Source organism: Zootoca vivipara, chromosome 4 (genome assembly GCF_963506605.1).
Source record: "Zootoca vivipara chromosome 4, rZooViv1.1, whole genome shotgun sequence".
NCBI lineage: Eukaryota > Metazoa > Chordata > Lepidosauria > Squamata > Lacertidae > Zootoca > Zootoca vivipara.
Genome location: NC_083279.1, coordinates 42,598,033 through 42,616,231, shown reverse-complemented (window position 1 = coordinate 42,616,231; position 18,199 = coordinate 42,598,033). Strand labels below are relative to the sequence as shown.

General features: G+C 41.4%; 1 long non-coding RNA gene across 1 annotated transcript; it reads right to left on the bottom strand.

Annotated features, from left to right (window-relative positions):
- Window positions 1-5,902: 5,902 nt before the first annotated feature.
- Window positions 5,903-16,500, bottom strand: LOC132591988 (uncharacterized). Its single transcript, XR_009557463.1, has 3 exons — window positions 12,680-16,500; window positions 8,801-8,830; window positions 5,903-5,938 (listed from the first exon to the last, which is right to left on the bottom strand). It is a non-coding gene; the product is annotated as an uncharacterized LOC132591988 (long non-coding RNA).
- Between the last annotated feature and the right edge of the window lie 1,699 nt (window positions 16,501-18,199).

The window sequence follows — 18,199 nt, the reverse complement described above, 5'->3', positions numbered from 1 at the left end:
CAGCTTTCCTCCCCCCCTGCTTGCCCTTGGGCAAGTGACAGAAAGACCATCCAGTTCTGCTACAGAGCCTGGACATCTTGCTTTGGACTCTGAGTGGGAAGATGACGATGTCCCGTCAATGAAAGCTAAGCAGACCAAGCAGACTAAAAGAAATGAAGCTGCAGCCATCTTCATGCTAACCAAATTGACAGCCCAGTTAGACAAACTCCACAAGGATCTTTGCCAGGATCTCATTACAGAATGGAAGGCAGCCATTACCCAGATCGAAAGAAGACTGGATCAAACTGATACTCAACTGCCAGCAGTAACAAAACTGCAGATGAAGCCTTTGACATCTCAGCCAAATATGCTGTAAAAATCAAAAAGCTCACCTCTTACACAAGAGATACCCAAGTCCCAATTTGAAGAAGAGGACAATAATCTGTGCTGCTTTAACCTCAATGTACACAATACTGTATGACTGAATCCCTGGACGCGGATTTACTAACCTTTATACTGAGCCTAGTGCTTGCTGATCAGAAGGTCGGTGGTTCGAATCCCTGTGACAGGGTGAGCTCCTGTTGCTTGGTCCCAGCTCCTGCCAACCTAGCAGTTTGAAAGCATGTCAAAGTGCAAGTAGATAAATAGGAACCGCTACAGCGGGAAGGTAAACGGCGTTTCCATGTGCTGCTCTGGTTTGCCAGAAGCGGCTTTGTCATGCTGGCCACATGACCTGGAAGCTATACGCCGGCTCCCTCGGCCAATAATGCGAGATGAGCGCGCAACCCCAGAGTCGGTCACGACTGGACCTAATGGTCAGGGGTCCCTTTACCTTTACCTATAATTTCATGATTTGATCTTGTACTACCAAATATGAATCCTACTAAAACCAATATTGAAGTGGCACACAGGAGCAGCCAACACTTGCCTGGTGACAACAGAGGCCATTTTGAAAGAGGTACAAGAAGTTGACAGTTTGAATGGGAGGGAAATCACATAATGATTTCACATTATTTGTGCCCTGCAACTTTAAAGTGGATAAAAGCATTCAAAATATATACTGAGCAGCTTTTAAAGGCAGGGGCTAAATACAGATGAGGATATCCCTTCCAACTTATTGTTACAATTGAGGGCATACAGCATAGAGCCTCCATGCATGCAGAGGTTCTCAACATCGTGCATCTACTAGGCTTGCATGAAACTGACAAAGCTGAAGCTGATTTATGATGGCAGGAAAAGCGAGGATCCTCTAAAGCACTGAAAAAACACTGTTTCCAGAGAACAGAGATACACCACATTGCTGGAGCCAGCAGAAGCCACACGGGAGAGATCCAACACAAGACCTGGTCTTGCAAAGAGCTTTAAAATCAGCCTAGTATATAATGACAGCTCCCTTTACTTTTGTAAAACTGGAAATTACTCTATGAGTGATCATTATGCAGCCTTGGAATTGCACGCTACTTGGAGAGGGTATATTCATTCATTATGGTTGGTTTACTGATACCCCTCCATTTGTTGGTTGCCAGTGAGAATGGCCCAAGGGAGAGAGAGGAACCCTACTTCCCCTGCCATTTGAGGTGCAACCTGGTTTTGTTGCTTCATTGTTAAGTGTTCAAATGTTTGTTAAAGTAAGTTAGCTGATTAACCGCATTACTATGCCTATTATCCAGTTTCGAATCCTCTCTCCCAAGGTCTGCCTTTCAAGGAGCAGAATGACAGGAGGACCTCGCATTATCATAATGTCACTCATTAACAGATCCTACCATATTGGAATCCTGAAGGACACATTTAAAAGCGCATTTCAATGTATATGGCATGGGCATCTCTCTCAAGCACCATAGAATGGAGTCCTTGCTTCAAAAAGAAGAGGGGGGGAAACTGATTTTATATGTTTGCAAAGATGTGTAGTAAAAAAAATCCATTGATAAGGTTATGTGTTTACGAGGCTATGATGTACATCTCTACTCCACAGGATATTCCAAATCAAGGGGACTGTAATCCTTATTTCAAACTTGTTGAACTTTGCTCCCCAGGATGCCAAAGGGGAGCTTAACTCCACTACCCTACCTATAGCTTCTGTTTACTGCCCAATGAAAGGCAAATCCCCTTCCTAAAAAGCACATTTCAAACACTGATGTCTTTTCAGGGAAGTGTAGTACTATTAGGTGTTGATTTTAGTGGAATTCAAACCCCTATAATACTGTATTTGGCAACCGTTCATTGATTTCATACAACAAAAGGGCAATGTTCAAAACCCGCCTTTGACACAAGGGAATCTACTAAATTAATATCAGGAATGAAATGTTGACAAAGGACACTGTCGTTACTTTGCAGTTTTTTATGTTTACTCTTGCTTGTTTATTGTTGTTACCATAAAAATGGGGAAAAAAACCTATTATTTTTATTCCAGATATACATCTCCAAGTGTTTGGGTGATCTTCTGGGACGCTGCCCTAGGTTCCATACCGTTTAGAAACCACAGTATTGATTACAATACTTCCAACAAAGAAGTGAAGAAAACACTTAACTTTTAGATACTTGTTTTAAAAAACAGTATCTAAAAAAAGACTGCAATTTACCGTATATTGCAAACAGCACTTAAAGAGGTGTACAAATTCCAACAGCAGCAATAACAAACATTATTGTTGTGACTGTTCTTACATACTCTACATAGGTTGCTTTGAAATGTGCACAACCATCTTAATGGCTAAGATGGGCCCCAACACTATAGATAATTCTAGGGGGCTGCCTAAAACATGTTTAGCATTTTTCTGTAAGCAGGTGGCTTTACTCTCCCCTGCTCATTGCTAGCTCTTAAAAGTCTTGACACCTAACATGCAATTGATGGCTCCATGCTGAGAAAAAAAATCCAATATTTGCATAGGATTGGCCTCTCTTTCACCAGTGAGGATCCATTCATCTCTTGGAGGAAAAAAAGCATTTATATATACTGTTGACTACAGGTGCTACTTAAAATTCTTTCTCCATATCGCTTTGCTGCAGGTCATCTGAGTAAATGTTTGAGAAGAGCTGTATTATTTTCCTATGAACTTGTTTTCCCAGGAAAATATTACCATTACACAGTGTATATCATCTTGTGATGTAATAAGGGAGGGGGGGAGGAGATCTGTGTAATGGTAAATGCACTAACAACTCTTGCTGGCTTATTTAACTTTAAAATGTTGCCCCTGGTCTCTAGCTTTTGTAAGTGGAATAAGAAAGAAAAATAGAAATAGGAACTTCAGCAAAGCTCTGCCTTTAGAAGATGAATTCATGTCTGTTCTCTTTTTTCTTTTATGCATTTTGAAGAACATAAAAACATACTGTTTGGTGAATTTGTTAAGTATTATAGGCTAAGGCTGCAATCATTAGCATACACACTTACCTGGGAGTAAGTCCCCTTAAACTCCATGGTATTTACTTCTGAATAGACTCACATAGGGTTGCACTGCAAGCCTACCAACTCTCCCTTGTCATGCTCCTGTGATTATCTTCTAATCACTTCCTCTGGATGCCAGGAAAGCATTGCCTGCTAAATTTCTAAGTGCAAGGTAGCTGTTGAAAGCACAGCTTTGCAAGGAAGTGAAGAAGATAGAAGATAGAAGCCTACTTGCATTTTGCTGTGGTCTAGTCCACTTTCAGATGGAAAGTGGCAAAGCAACTAACATATGGCAAATATGAACCATCATTTTACAATGCAGATAAGCTTAGGGTGCATACTTTTAGCACACACACATACCCTGCTTTCAGTAAAATAAAAATAAAAATTGGTAGTTAGCAGCAAGAACAGCCAATTAGCCTTTGGCCAGTTTCTGTTTAGGTTACTGTATATGCAAGCATTATGTGTTGTTGTTCTTAAGTGTACAATATATGCTAAGCATTTTTTTAAAGGTGCTTTTAGCCCACGCATCACCTTAAGCTGAAGCCAATTTGCTATTCCTTGTGCTTTTTGCAGGGCTCAGAAAAGGATGCTGCATTGCTGCAATATCAAAGTGCTGATTGAGCTGTTGGAAGGCGGGTACTCACAGCAGCACTGATTGCACTTCGGCCTTTGTGCTATCCTCCCCTTCAGTGCTGAATTTTAGCTGGTGTTTATATTACGTGTGCTGCTCTCTCTAAAATGGAAGTTGTTCATCATGTCGCTTTCCTTAAAGCTATTCACATTTGTTACTTTTGCAGCCATTAAGAGCCCAGACACAATAGAGATAATTTTCAGCATTAAAGAACAGCTGTGTAATTACTCTGAACTTGCCCCCACTCACTGAATGGGTTCTTTAGTTGAGTTCATGTGTGTATGTACACATAACAGAGTGGCCAAATGGTAGAAATCAATAACTCATTACACAGCAAGGTTTGGATAAATGTACAGTGAATTCTTGAAAGAAATGGATTCGGAGGTGAGAAATTCCACTTTTTCTTAACCATTTCTGCTTTTCAAAAAATAAATAAATACAAGGCTGGAATCAAGTTGAAGAAATTTTTAGTTTGGTTTTAAGCTGTTAAATTGGATTAGATCGTTTGTATTGTTTTCTACTATGTTTTGTGGATTTGGGGTTCTTTGGATTTTTTGGTTGATACTATGGAAATTTCCAATTCTTTGCAATATTTTTAATATTTCATTTTGTATGTTGCAAGCCACTTTGGACACAATTCTATGGGAAAGTAGCAGACAAATAAATAGATTATGATGAGACATTAGGAAGGTACTTGATAACAGTACCACCAATTTCTGGCTCAATACCAGAGATGGCTCAAGAGATTTTGCTGGAGGAGGCAGGAAATCCCAAAAGTTCCCACCACAGTAAAATATAATAATAAACCAATTCTAGAGAGAGGTAGGCGGTAGCCAGGTTTGTCTGTTATGGCTAATATACATATATAAAAAGAGAGTCCAGTAGCATCTTAAAGACTATAGATACAATCCTACTCAAAAATGTGCCTGGAGGTAAGTCCCACGGAACTCAAAGGGGCTTTACTTCTGAATAGATACAGCATAACCCCATGTGTAACATTCATAATAGCATAAGTCTTCAGTGCTATCCTCAGCTAGAAAACATATAACACATACATTCAAGTACAAAGAAAGCAGAAGGGCTCAAAGGCCACAAAATACAATAACTATGTTCTAAAAACTGCAACCCAAGGCTGACTACCTCAACTTCCCTATCAATAGCGGCCCACAATCAGATCTCTGGCATCCAAAATAAAGGTTCACCTAGTTCCAAAGGCAACATTACCTTCCATCCTTTCAACTTATCCACAATGTGCTATACAGTATTCAGAGCAGCCACAACACAATCAAGGCATTTCCTAGATATCAAGTTTGTAGGCTGGCTATATTCCTTTAAGGTGTCAATCATTTTTTAAAAAAATCCATTCACACTTTTATAGAATTTTTAGAGCATTCAAAATGACTCACGTACTTTATCTCACAAATCCTTAGAAACATTCCTGAGACCAAGAGATTGGCTAGTCCAAGGTCACCTCCTATGTGTTGCATATTTTAGCATAGCTATCTGGCTGGCTATGTTGCATATTTTAGCATAGCTGATTTCATATTTTAGCATAACTATCTGGCTGGCTATCTGGCTGGCTACTAATTGTTCTTTGTGCTTGCTGTTGTTTAATTAATGTGGATTTTACTTTGTCAATGTTTTCCAGTTCTTTCTCTCCTGGATGAAAATGTAGCACATAAAATTTTACAAAAGATCCGCCGGCTAAATACCTATCTGTTGAAGCACACATGTCCTTCCAGAAAAAAAGCTGCCAACTCTAGCTGCAAGTGCTATTTACACAGTAATGGATCTAGATGACTCTGGCAAAAGGAGATCAGCTCTGAGTGAATGTATCTGATCCATGACAAAGCCATTAACTGGAGGATAAGTAGGAAGTCATACCTGGCCTTGAACATTGATAGCTAATTCTGTGTTCCAGCTTTCCTTGAGGTTGGATTCCCCTCCTGAAATTCAAAAGCAGAATTCACATTTTCAGTGTAATTATGGCTTTCCTCTTCCATGGAGCCTACATACAGCTTCCCTGCCATGGCATTTACCTGAAAGGCTGGTGCCAGTGACAGAAGTGCAGTCTGGCAATTCCAGATATAATTTTCTTCTAATTAATCCAACTTGTATGCTACCTCTTCTGGTAAGAGGCCTGAGACATCGTTGGTTGCTGTGTTTTAGAGCTAATATTACGGCCTAAACGGCCTTGGTCCTGTATAGATGAAGGAGCGTCTCCACCCCCACCGTTCAGCGCCAAGGGCCTTCTGGCGGTTCCCTCATTGCGAGAAGTGAGGTTACAGGGAACCAGACAGAGCGCCTTCTTGGTAGCAGCACCCACCCTGTGGAATGCCCTTCCATCAGATGTCAAGGAAATAAGCAGTTATCCTAATTTTAAAAGACATCTGAAGGCAGCCCTGTTTAGGGAAGCTTTTAATATTTAATGCTGTATTGTTTTAATATTCCATTGGGAGCCGCCCAGAGTGGCTGGGCAGACCAGCCAGATGGGCGGGGTATAAATATTATTATTATTATTATTATTATTACTACACTGCAAAGGCACACAGCTAAAGTATTATTTTCTGGTGTGTAACATCACTTAAAAGTCAGTATTCTTTCAAGTATTGATATGTCATTTTTGCAGTTATTATTACAGAAACCTTTTAAAACAATCTAGCTCCGTGAAACTCCGAAGATAATCACAACAGCAAATAAAACATTGCTTAGACCAAGGATAGAGAACCCATGGCCCTCCAGATGTTGTTTAATTCCAATTCCTATTAGCTCCAGCAAGCATAACCAATAGAAAGGGGTGAGAGTTGTTAACATTTGAAGGACCACAGGTTTTCCATCCCTGAAATATTTTCATAATATTTGTCTCTCACTTTACTTTGTAAACATATATATTCTCAATTTCAAGAACAAAGTTCTCAAAAGTCTAACAAATACTTTGACAAGCTTTTCAGCAGCTTAATATAATATGGGCATTTGCATATATGATTTATCAGACAAATAATTTATTGATTAAATCTTCTTCTGGTGTTATATATAAGACTGCAATGCTTCACGTCTGTCTCAAACAGGAGATGTGAAGTTAATCATATTTGCATTTATTCCAGCGACAGTATATTCTGGAACCAGACTTGTGCAAGATTAAATGCTGTACTTTCCCAGCATTTCCAAAAGAAATTTAGTCATGAAACACTATCTACCAAGTCGCCAGGTAGTGTACAAAAGATAAGTCTCTAACACTGATGAAACATTCCTTTAAAAATGTAGTTCAACAGACGTTTCATGTAGCTTAATCTCAAATGCCTTTTTTACATCAAATGGCTCCTGCTGGTACTCATTCCAAATGATAAAACCAGAATTTTAGTTAAAAATAAACCTTCCTATCATGGGGGGAGGGGGGGAGAGAGAGACTTTGTAACCAATTGTGCAACCTTTTTTGCAAAATGGAAGTCAATCAGATTTATTAGGAGCCAGCTTGGAAAAATGGACTGGCAGAGACATGTGCAGATGTCCCTGGATGTAGAAACCCTGTCTTCAGCTGGTCGCTTCTTCCAAACAGTGGTTAACTATAGCGTGCCAAGGATGACATTTACCTGGCAGTAATGCCGACTGAATTCAGCAGGAGTTACTTTTGAGTAGATATGAATAGGATTGCACTGTTGGTCCCTAATTGCAATTAGCAAAGCTCCCAAATCATAGCCTATGACTTTTCAGGATAGGTGGGCATCAGAGAGCAGCCTACGGGAGGATAGAGTAGCCAGGTCCCACACACAGATAAAAAGCCTGTTTCTTGACCCCTTTAACAATGCAGCTGCCTAGCTTATTTTAAAGTGACAGTGCAACTAATTTCCCACTCTCTAGTTGAAATAGCTGACTTAGCTAATTGTTTTTACTATTGAAACCATAAATGCAAACATATATCACATATTCCCACACTGACAAAATCAAATACCCCACTCTGTTTTACATTGCTAAAGGATCTGAAGTATTTAAAAACACACACACACACAAAGTTGTATCTCAACTTAAAGCAGAATATGGCCCCAATTATTAAATAACTTACACAGTTTTGTCTCCAAAGTGGGCATGCAATATAGGAGGTTTCTAAAGAATGTATTTGGTTCTTGTGTTTGATAGCCTCATGAATCTCCCAAACCGAGAGATTTGGGATTCTTGACTATGGCTTTTCTAATTACAATAATAACACTAATATGTACACTAATAATTCTCCATGTGCCTAACCTTATGTAGCCTAAATACCCCACTCCACCCCAAAAAAACAAAAATAAGAGGGAGGCATCAGCATACTATGGGGATCTCTGAGGTTTGTACAAATATATAAAAAATGGAGGGGAGGGGCAGAGGAGTGGGAAAACCCAGCTCTAAACAGCCAAATGAGGACTGAACATGCTCAGCGACCACCGTCATGGAGGGCAGGAAAAACCAGAGTGGAAGGTGGCGCGTTGAATGCCCTGGAAAAGGCCATGGGCGGGAACACTGAAGAGGCAACTTCATTCGGCAACATTTTGTTGCAGACCTCACTCATTCCTTCCAAACACCAAGTCTGGTCCTCCCTCAAGAACAAAACAAGAGAAGAAGCCTAACACAATAGATAGCCTTGAATGGAAACTAGACATCAGCTAATTCGGTCAGACATACAGGCATTATAGAAGGGAAAGCCATGTGGCTGAATAAAAACTATTAATACCAGCAAGCACAGGCTCCACAACTCTTAGCTCTAAATAGCCCAGAATTAAGAACTCCTGTTAACATTTAGTTTGGAACATTTAAGAAATTCATTTTTAACTCACCTCCCGCTGCTTATATTCCTTACTTGCAGGCTGAAATGCAGAACACATACAGGGTGCTCACCACAAACTTTCTTCATTTGCAGACCTAAGCGCCCTGCTTAATAATACACTTTGCCCCACCTGACAACACGACTGTATTAACTTTCAGCTGCTTCACCTGCATTAGCAGGCCCGCTCTAGACAAGAACCACTGAGTTTCAAGTGGGATTCCCAGAGTGTCCCACTGGCCATAGAGTTCTTTCAAGCTTTCCCCCCTGGAATGCCCCACACTTGAATGGTCAGCATGGTGGCAATAAATTTAATTCCAGTTCAGTGGCCAATCCTGCCTTACAAGGATGGGGCTTGTCTCCTGTTGACTTCAGTCTGCCTTCTGGAGCGCAGTGCCGTGATTACTCACATGTAAATCCCTTCATGTTCAGTGGGGGCTTGCTCCCAAGGAAGGGTAAAAAGAATGTAAATAACCGATCAAAACAGAAGATTGTCTTACAAGAATTATTATTAGCAGATTTAGTTTTGGCGTTTGTTTAACCCACCCCTAATTTTATGTGATCAGGAAACAAATTGCCTTAGTGCTGTTGCTGTTGTTTTTAAAATATCATTAATTTCAATCAATGTGGATGTGCTTAAGTTAATACTACAAAAGCAGCAGCCAAGCACCATAGCTGCCAAGTTTTCCCTTTTCTCGCGAGGAAGCCAATTCAGCATAAGGGAATTTCCCTTTAAAAAAGGGAGAACTTGACAGCTATGCCAAGCACGAGTCAAGGAAATACAGCAGGTGCTGTAAACTAGAAGCATTCCTCCTCCTCCCGCCACCGCTTTGATAACGGATACGAAGCTGAGACACGATCAGGAGGCTGGGCTGCGCCTCCTGGTGGCCACAGAAATAAACGATTATTTTCCGGGGGGGGGGGGCGTTACTACAAATCCTAACGCGTAAACCTTCCTTCAGGTTAGGAAAGCAGGTTAGTACTAGTGTTGCTTCTTCTGTGTCAATTTTGCTAAGGGTATTCATTTACTAAGCGAGAAAAAAATCAGTATTGTCATATGGATGCACTATGGATGAAGGCAGCCCTGTTTAGGGAAGCTTTTAATGTTTAATACTGTAGATTATTGCATTTTAATGTTCTGTTCTGTTGGAAGCCGCCCAGAATGGCTGGGGAAACTCAGCCAGATGAGTGGGGTATAAATAAATTATTATTATTATTATTCTAAATGTATAAGTATGGTTGATGTGTTTATTGTAGCATTAGTTCACCGTGAAACCTGCACAAACCAGGAGTAAATGGCCATATACTAACCTAGCTGCGGTCTTACTTGGAAGTGAGTCCCATTCAACGCAACAGGACTTTCTCTTAAGGAGCAGCCATCACTTACAGAGGATTTCCCTGTGAAGACGTTACAGAGCAGAAAGCCAAAACCCATGTACTGATTTTCAATATGATGTCTGGGTTTTAAATCAGGATTACTTGGGCCAATGTGAATTCCAAATGCCGTGGCTCAATGCCTTTAGACTCCTACTCAGGTAAACCAAAGAAGGGCAATTACAGCTTTGCTATAAGCCACTTGAATACTTTTTTCTGTTTTGCATAGGCTTGCAATTCTTGCCCCAAGGTAATAGGAGAAACTGTAAGCTGATTCTCTCAAGCATTTTATCTGATTCCAGATAAATTCTCAAGCACTTGTTCACACATATTCATATGCAGAATCTATTCTTGACTAGCTCCAGTGGGACCACCCCCCCCCCGCAATATTTTTCTCTTGCTGTTTGAATTAGTAAAGGTAAAAGTAAAGGTACCCCTGACCATTAGATCCAGTCACGGACAACTCTGGGGTTGCGGCGCTCATCTCTCCTTCCTGGCCGAGAGAGCCGGCGTTCACCTTCTGGGTCATGTGGCCAGCATGACTAAGCCACCTCTGGTGAACCGGAGCAGCGCGCGGAAACGCCATTTACCTTCCCGCCGGAGCGGTATCTATTTATTTACTTGCACTTTGACATGCTTTTGAAGTGCTAGGTTGGCAGGAGCAGGGACCGAGCAATGGGAACTCACCCCATCTTGGGGATTCAAACCGCTGATTGGCAAGCCCTAGGCTCTGTGGTTTTTTAACCCACAGCGCCACCCGCATCCCTGTTTGAATTAGTAGACACTAGCTATTCCTGAAACATAGATGTCATTGACTCCCAACCAGATGGGTAGGGTATAAATAATAAAATTGTTATTAAAAATTATTGTTTTTTCCTTGACTGTGTATGGGTGGAACCAGACTGTTACATCTCAGACATTTTGGTTGACAAAGTGTATGTCGTACCTCTGTAATTTTGGTGGCTGCTTTGAAATCACTCCATTTTTCAGATTAAAAGAAAATGGTTTCCTAATTTTTTGAACGAATATAGCACAATGATATTTTCAGTATTTCTTTCGACAAATATGAGGACTATAAAATTTAAAACTGAAAGGTTTTGCATCTTAGAAGCTTTATATAAGCTTCCACTTATATAGTGGACTTTTTAGGTGTTATGCTTCTCATCTTTAAATAGAGATTGATTAATTGTGTAATATTTTAGTGTAACCCCTTAAATAACATGTTTTATATCTCCAGGAGGTCTTGTGTGTCTCTGGTGTTATGAATGGCTTTTGCCAGAGAGAAGAGAGCATAATAAGCTAGAAGAAATTCTCTCTTTCTACTGTGATCAACGTTCACTCCAGAAACATTTTTCTCTGTTACTGAGCAGAGACCTGAGACAAGGGGCTGTCATACTGTGTGGAATTGCCCATCCATCATGTGAGTTAAGATCTATCCACTCTCAGTATTTTGACTTTTCATCACTCATGTGATATGGTCTCCATTTAGATAAATGAACTACAGAATTATTATTGCGTTAAAGTTGTCCTTACAGATAAATTAAAAAATGTTATTACCATCTTTTTGTAATGTTGCATGCATCCTTCTGTAAACCGCGTAATGTAATCAGTGCTAGCAACTGTGTGATAAGCACAAGAGTACGGAGATGCTAAACACATACAGCACAAAATTGAGAACTACTCTCCTGAAGAATAATGAGCCTACATTTGCTCCTCTGTCTTGCTCTGTAGATTGCTTATCTGGTAGAAATGGGGAATAGTGGAGGATATGGTGTATTCTGCTATTTGTAGCTGATAGGTTACATTTTATGAACTTGGTGGCGTAGATAATGGAATGCACAAGCTCTTTCACCACAAGTAGGGACAAAATAGCAATGTGCTTTTCTTAAAAACCTGTCATTCTGCTTGCAAAAATCAACAAAGTATGTACAACTACATCATAAGATTATAGCTTATGGACTTCTTTCCATCTCCCATCAGCCCGGTGGTATCATGAGTGCATGCTGTCTGGAAGTTATTTTCTTCTTACTCCAAACATTTTATAGCATCCTTGAATTCTCATTATTTTCATGTGTCAGTTTTTTCACTACTGTACTTTACTTATTCTAGATGGATAGTAATTGCATCATATTAAGGTTTATATATTTATTTAAAATTATAAGTATCTTTGTGCTAGGACTTATCTGTCTCAAACCAGGATCTTGCCATCTTTTGGTTGACCATCAATCAAATAAGATTTCCTTTGGAAGGAGGTCAGTAGGGGTTTATAGCATTTTATGGTATTTGAGTTTATTTACAAAGTCACAGGCTGGGCATAAGTAGAGGTACACAGCTTAAAGTTGGGTCATCAAAATGGTGCCAAGGAGCACAATGGTGCCTTTGAGGACTCCCCCTGGTCACAGATCTGGTCTTTGCAGCATTGCCATGGCATGAAAACATGGGTCTTCATTTTTACAAGAGATTGATTCAAAGCCACCATCAAATCATAGGGTAGCTCTGTTTTTGACAGTTATGTTACCTTATTTGTTGTTCTGTTGTTGTTGTTTAGTCGTTTAGTCGTGTCGGACTCTTCGTGACCCCATGGACCATAGCACGTCAGGCACTCCTGTCTTCCACTGCCTCCCGCAGTTTGGTCAAACTCATGTTTGTAGCTTCAAGAACACTGTCCAGCCATCTCGTCCTCTGTCGTCCCCTTCTCCTTGTGCCCTCCATCTTTCCCAACTTATCAGGGTCTTTTCCAGGGAGTCTTCTCTTCTCATGAGGTGGCCAAAGTATTGTAGCCTCAGCGTCTGTCCTTCCCAGGGCCGTCATAAGCAGGTCGGGCGCCCTGGCGCTGAGGTGCGGAGACCGCTCCGCCGCCCTTGCAGCGCACAGAATGGCTTCCGTGCGGCTTTGCCCTGCAGCGCCCCCCCTGCCAGCCCCGCACCACCGGGACTACACCTAGAGCCGGGCCTGGTCCTTCCAGTGGGCACTTGGGGCTGATTTCCTTGTTGTTATTCAATGTAAAAATCATGAGGACCTGTGCTTTGCAACAGTGTTTTTGGAGTTGTCAAGCACCAAATGTGTGGGCAGTCTATCACTGTCATATTTAATGTGATGGTGATATTTGGGGGACCCAGTGTTGCAATCTGAAGATGATCCATTTTAATTCTGCTGAATTTGACTTTTGCCCAGACCCCTTGGAAAAGCAATAATGCGTTTTGTGTTCTTTCTCTCCTTCTGTTTGTCTGAAAGAGAGGAGAAATGACCTGGGGAGAAAGAAGTGATGGTGATACCTTGGGCACTCCCTCCAAATTGCAAATGTGCCCAGGACCCCAAAAAGGTTAGCGATCCTTGGCTTAAACATTCCAGCAGCAAATTCCACTACCTCACCCCAGAGAGAGGCAACCAACCTCCCTAAATTCTGTAGATGTACAGAGCTCATAAACTAAGCTCAGCCCTCTTTGTTCTATGACCAGAATATGAACTTTAGTATCCCTCAATGCTTGCCTTAAGTCAGAGCTGAGCATTAGAAGTTGATAAGGTTCATGTGCCAAACTAGGAACTTCACCAACATCACTAATTCTAATAAGGCTGCGTTGGCCTTTAATAGAAATCCTATATATAGTTTTCTCTCTGGAGGAAGGCTGAAAGCACCTTTGCAACAACTACCAAATTACATACAGCACTGAGCTCTTAATCCTTTGCTGCATGCTGAGCTAGGGAAACAAAGAAAAAGTACTCACATGTCCTATAAAACCTCTGTTCTGTGACATAGATCTAGGTAGTAGACACTTGTTTCATCCATAGTGTGGTTCTGTGCATTCATGGACTTTTCCCACACTTTACTGTATTGGTCTCAGATGTGTAGGTAACATTCATTCATTTTTCTACCTTCAATTCCAATCAACCTATCCAAAATGGAGCCTTTAATTAGGTGTAGATATTGAAGTAAAAATGGACTTTTCTTCATTTATTTATTATTCATTTGTTCAAAAATCTGCTATAGGAAGACTTCTTCTTCTTCTTCTTCTACTTCTACTTCTACTTCTACTACTACAACTACAGTGGATCCTCGGTTTATGAACACCTCGGTTTACAAATTTTCGGTTTACGAACGCCGCGGACCCATCTGGAACGGATTCACTTTCCATTACTGTCAATGGGAAAGTTCGCTTCAGTTTATGAATGCTTCAGTTTAAGTACTCCGCGGACCGTCTGGAACAGATTAATCCACTTTCCATTACTTTCAATGGGAAAGTTCACTTCAGTTTATGAACAGACTTCCGGAACCAATTGTGTTCATAAACCGAGGTACCACTGTACTACTATATGCTTGGTAATACAATTTTAAGCCATTATTTCCACAACTTTCACCAGAACAGATATTAAGCTAACTGGCCCGTAACTTCCAGTGTGGATACCTTCCCCAGGGTTCCATTTTTTATTTTATTTTTTAAAGGCATTACATTCTAGTTCTTCTAGTACAGAAGCTGATCTTAGTAACAAGTTACATATTACTGCAGGTTTTGGGGAGTCAGCCTGCATTATGCCCTGCATAATGTCCTTCCAATTCTCGGGATCCTGTACCCAGCAAGGGTTAAAATCTGATACAGGATTCTGTTGCTGAACTAGCTGGCCACACATGCACCATGATTAGCATTACCAAAGAAGTTGTTCTGTGCCATAGGCCAAATGGGTGGGCCTTCCCTCTCACCTGGCTGGTAGTCAGAAGAACAGTAAGTGTGTAGTTGTGCGTGAGCTGAGCAGAAAGTTGAGCCACAGACCCTTGTTTGATCTGTGTTGGAATCTAGTGCTGTGACTAAGAGAGAAGCAAAATCTGTTGGAGTGTTAATACTGTGAGACTCTCCAGCTTATGCTCAGGTTGTATATACCGTATATTCCGGCTTATAAGACTGGGCGTATAAGGCGACCCCCAACTTTTCCAGTTAAAATACAGAGTTTGGGATATACTTGCCGTATAGGAAATACGACCCGGCATATAAGACGACCCCCGACTTTTGAGAAGATTTGCCTGGGTTAAAAAGTAGTCTTATACGCAGGAATATTGTATGTGTAAACAAACCCTATATCCTGAACACCTCTGGTCACTGTTATGGATACATTGCTATGGACCAGAGGAGAAACGACCTCTGGGAGGAGCACATAGAGAAGAAACGCCATGGTACATCTGCAGCAGCACAACCGGGTGCCTTCATCTGCCCCTGCTGCAGCAAAACATCTCTCCCACATCAGTCTCTACAGCAACACCAAGGCACTGCAACCTTCCAACAGCAAACTCTTCCATGGCACCCGAGACAGAGCTGGATCTCAGCATTCCTGGATGCCACAGTCTCTGCTGACCCTCATTCCAAGGAAACCAGAGCCTGGGTCAGTGCTTGGAACCCTTGGAATCTCTCAGCACTCAAGAGATTGGGGTGGCATGTAATGATAATGTTAAGACGATCAGCCATTTCCCATCTGAATTCTTCTAATAACTCTCAAGCAGATGCCATTGGGACCAGTTTTTAATTCATCAACAATGCCCGCCACACACCTAGCTATCTATGTCCCTAATAACCAGATCACCCACTACCAGGATCACTACCAGGGTGGTTAAGTTCCCAAGGTGTCATTAGTCTATCACTGAATACAGTGCAGTTACAATGTAGGTGCCTGCTGTACTAGAATTTATGTAGAGTCACAAATGCTGTTGCAGAAGGCGTTTGGCTCTTTAAAAAAAAGGAGAAAATACCTGAGGGCTGCTACATTTTATGACATGTTGCATTAGTGTCAGCAAAGACAAAAGTATATCATGGCCAGGCTGTCAGGTTTAAAAGGCTTTCAAATCTGTTCAGGCACTTGTGTCACAGCACAGGTTGTACGCTACAGTCAAAAGAGCAGGTATGTGATTTTTAATTCTATAATCTATGTGCAGAATGCCATTCACAATTACATTTCCCTTTTAAAAATATGCTTTTAATGTACGTTTCTGATTTAGTTTCCCAGCATCCCTCTTAAAGACTGGTGCAATATAGACCCTGGAATTAAGATAATATAATTTTGTAGAAGGGAAGTATCAAAGTGCCAACTTTAGTTCAATTTTGGCTTCATAATTTCAGAAGGCAGTGGTGACTCAGTAGTTTGAGAAATACATTCTACAGAAGGCTTGACTCGCCAAAGCCACCTCCGCGCCTGCGCCGGAGGTGGGGTTGTGGGCTGCCCAACTGAACCATCACGTAGGTGCTGCGAGCTCAGCCCCTACGTGATGGTAGGTTCCCGCCTGCGTCACCCCCCGACCAGCCAATGAGGTCGGTCGGGGTGGGGCCACGTCTTTTAAAGGGCTCCGCAGGCGGGAAAACCTCCCTCTTTCTTCCCCTGTTCGCCGGAGCGAACAATTCACCCGCCCGCCCACCCCTTAAAAAGAGATAAGGGGACGCTGCTGTGGACGTCAGTTGGTCGCCCTGGTTGGCCAGGGGGCTGGGTAGGATTTTCCCATACTGGGCTAGCCATGATGGGTTTTTCGCCTACCTCGTAGCATGTCGTCACAACTTAGGTTAGGCGGTTAGGCGTTGGAAATTTGCATAACAATTAGATGGAGGAGGGGCAGGTTACGTCATCAGCTGCCCAAATTTGGAGAAGTAATTCCGTTAAAGGATTCTGGGGGCGAGGCTTGGTCCTGAGCCTGGAGTTGCCTGGGCCGTAAGGCACGCCCCTTCGGTGGCCACAGGAGGAGCTCTAGTAGATCTACATCGCGGGGCTCCTTTCTGGTGGTTAACTTCTCACAGACTTCAACACACGGGTTGGAGTCGGATATAGTCTGTTAGGTTCCAACGCCTAAGCCAATTCCGCTCTACATGCATAATTAATAAAGTTGTGACCTTAACCACCCAATTAAATCTTAATCCCTGTGTCATGAGTCTTCATTCAGGGGAAGGAGGGCATATTGCCACACAACAGCACAATCCTATACAGGTGTACCCAGAATTAAGCTTAACTGAATTCAACTGAGCTTTTTCCCAAGCAAGTGGTTATAGAATTGCACTCTTAAAAATACTTAACTGATCTGAACCCCTGATGCTCGAAATTGGTTCCAGGACTCAAATAATTTACTTCTGCAACTCCTTCGAAACAAGCAAGCAATTTATCTAGTGGGAAGCCAGGAATTTTCTGAGCACCTTAATATGAAAAGATGCTGGTATTAGAAAGGCACATAAGGTGTTTCCAAAAAACACAAGACATAACTGCTTGGCTACTTAAATTTTTAAAAAAGAAATTTTTGTAATGAACCACATAGTTGATCAATATCAATAACATTCACAAATAAGATATACAGGAGCTTCATTTTAACAGACTCTTAAAAGTGGAATACAAAGAAAATCAATAGTTGATACGTATTGTTGTCAACAACACATCCAGAAGCAGATAGAATAACTTTTAGTTCAATGGGGTTACTCTGAGATATGTGGGTACAGGACTGTAGCATTAAGGTACGCTTATCCTGTAGAATTCAATGCAAACATTGTTTAATGAATAGAGCAGGACTGCAGCTAAGACTGCAATTTGAGCCAAAGTGCTTTGTAGATTACTGACCTTTGTCTGACTGAAATTATACAGTCATACCTTGGTTTAAGTAAGCTTCGGTTTGAGTACTTTCAGTTTAAGTACTCCACGGACCTGTCTGGAACCGATTAATCCACTTTCCATTACTTTCAATGGGAAAGTTCGCTTCAGGTTAAGTAGACTTCTGGAACCAATTGTGTACTTAAACCGAGGTACCACTGTACAGTGTATACCCTTTGGATATAACATATTTTTGCTTTGTGAGGCTTCAGATCTGTGGCCATCTTTCCAGACAAAACTAGTGATCAAATAGATGTGAATGTCCTATCACAGGGCCTTTCTAGACTGCCAGTTTATAGTGCAATAAATGTGTGTAGTATTTACTAATTTGTGTAACTTCCTTCAAAGCGGTTCTTCTCCTAGCTTTTTTCATTTTTTCATTGGCATCTGTCCCTGGGAAAAGGTGATTGCTCCTCCAGTGAATATATACCCATGA